Genomic DNA, 2,369 nt, shown 5'->3' with positions numbered 1-2,369 from the left:
GGGCGGGATAGCCGGCTTGGAGGGCGCCAGGGGGCGAGGATCGGGCCCTCCGATATCCCCGCTGCATCTGCCCGGATCCCGAGGAGGGGAAAAAAAAAGAAAGCCTCCGGGGGGGGGGAATCCGGCGCCTCTCCGGGGGGGCGGGTCTTTCGGGGGTCCAGCCCCCACCTAGGAACCTCCGCCCCCTCCCCTTTGCCTGCCCTGCCCGTCGCCCCCCCCAGGACCCCTCCCCTCCTGATCTTCCCGGGCGGAGGAGCGCAAGGGGGGGAGGCGCACTCCCCCCCCTCCCCACCAAATCAGGGGGGGTGGTCCGTCCGAGCAAAGGAGACCCGGCCAGGACTGGCGACCCCCCCCCTCCGACTTTCCTCCTCCAGGACTTTCGCGCTGGCTTGCGCCCCCCTTGCGGTGGGGCTGGGGGAGTGGGAGGGGAGGGGGGGAAGGTGGAACTGCCCCCCCATTTCCGGGGTGGGGGGCTCCGGGTCTCTTGAAAGCGGAGGGAGGGGCGCGGCCGCCCCCCTGCTCCCCTCACGGGTCCCTTGGGGGGGAGGGTCTCAGGCGGACCAAAAGGAGGAGTGGGCACCCCTTCAAGGCAAGGCATGGCTGGGCAAGGCGGGAGGGGAGGGGCAGCGCCCCCGTTTCCCCCCCCTTTCTCCCCCCGCCCGAAAAGGGTCGTGGGCCGGAGCTGCCCGCTCAAAAAAAAGGGGGTCTCCGCCCCCCCATCTTCTCTCTCCTTCCCCACAGTCCGGGGGGCCGAGGGAATCCCAACTCCTCGAGCATCCACAGCCAGGAATGAGCTATTGGAGGACCCACCCGGTAGGTCTGAGAAGGGGGTCCTCAAAGGGGAGGGGGGGGGTGGAGGCTTCCAGAAAGGGGAGAACCTTTGGGGGCCTGGACAGCCATCCAGCCCCCCCTCCATCATGATCCAGACCAGTCCTGTCCCCTACTTGTAAAAATAAGGCTAAAGCATGCGACGCCCCCCCAAATAAATGAGATTCCCCCCAATTCTATTTCCCCTTTTTCTCCTCCACCTGCTTTCCGGGCCCCCCATCCCTTCCCTCTCCCCCTCCCTCCCTGCCCCTCTTTTCTTCCCTTCCCTTCTCAGACCCCCTCCCTTAGCTGGGGGGAGGGGATGCTCCAGAGCAGCCTTGAATGGGGGTTTAGGGACCAGGCTGCGGTTTCTGGGCCCGAAGGGGAGGGGCAGCCGAGTCTCTCTGCCCCACTGGACACGCCGGGGCCACGTCTGACCCGTGTTTCCTTTCCACTCTTCCAGGGAACCATGGAGGAAGAGATCAGCCTGGGTAAGCGAGGAGGCCACGCCTGGCATTTCGGGGGGGTGGGGCAACAGGGCAGCCACATGGAGGGCGAGCTGATGCCAGTTCAGAGGAAGAGCTGCGGCGAACTGATGCCAGTTCAGAGGAAGAGCTGCACTGGATAGGTTCTCTCCACATAGCGAACAGCCAGAGCCTCACGGGCCAGCCTAGAGGAGTGGGTGCCTTGGCCCCTCTGTGGAGACCCCCTCCCCACTGCTGAGCACGGCTCCCTCCCTCCCTCCCCGAGGGGCTCTGTTGCCCACGGATGGGCCTCCTTCCACAGTCCCCGCTGGTCTTTTAGCTGTCGGAGTCCCACCTTGGACAGGGTCTGGTGACGGGGAAAATGCAGGATCGCCGCAGAAGAAAGGCGGCAGTCTCACCGGTTTGCTGGGAGGGACAGGCAGGCAGGAGGACAGGGCTGCCGTGGGGCACTCATGTGGGTGGGGGATGGCCCCCAAGACCCATTTCAGTCGGAATTTCTTCGGGCCCGCACGAATCGTCTTCCCCGCAGGTTTAATCGCACTCTGTCTGAAACAAACCAAGTTGGAAGCCGGCTTGCAAGCTTGGGGGGGTGGGGGAGGCAGGAGGGTCAGTCCTGCTTGGTTCAGCCTGCCTCTGCATCCTGCCCCCCCCAGCCCAGTGGGTCAGGCGTCCTCCCGCAGCTCTCTACCAGCAGACAAGTCTCTTCCAGGTCACTCTGCTCACTCAGAGTGCTGGGGGCTGGACACAGCGGCCATATTCGGACATCATGTGGGGGGGACTTAGGTGGGGCTCAAAGGGTAATTTCCTGACTTGGAGCTTCATTGTTTTATCAGTGGAGGTTTGCTAAAGTGGGGTTCGCACGTTGTAGGAATCTACACAGCCAAAATATCCCATTTTAGCAACTCTGGGAGATTCACAAAAAAAAAAACACATCCCTGAACTGCTTCAGGGCAGGGGTGACTCTTTTCCAAAACTGTCCCCGTTTCCAGCCTGCTCAATGACGCCCCGACATGTTGGATCACAGCCACACGTTTCTTCCTGGGCACATGTGAAATGTCTCAATTCCTTTGTGTAACA

This window comes from Protobothrops mucrosquamatus, unplaced genomic scaffold (assembly GCF_001527695.2).
Source record: "Protobothrops mucrosquamatus isolate PMUCROS unplaced genomic scaffold, P.Mucros_1.0 scaffold1823, whole genome shotgun sequence".
NCBI lineage: Eukaryota > Metazoa > Chordata > Lepidosauria > Squamata > Viperidae > Protobothrops > Protobothrops mucrosquamatus.
The sequence above is the reverse complement of the archived record's forward strand: the minus strand, read 5'-3'. Positions refer to the sequence as shown.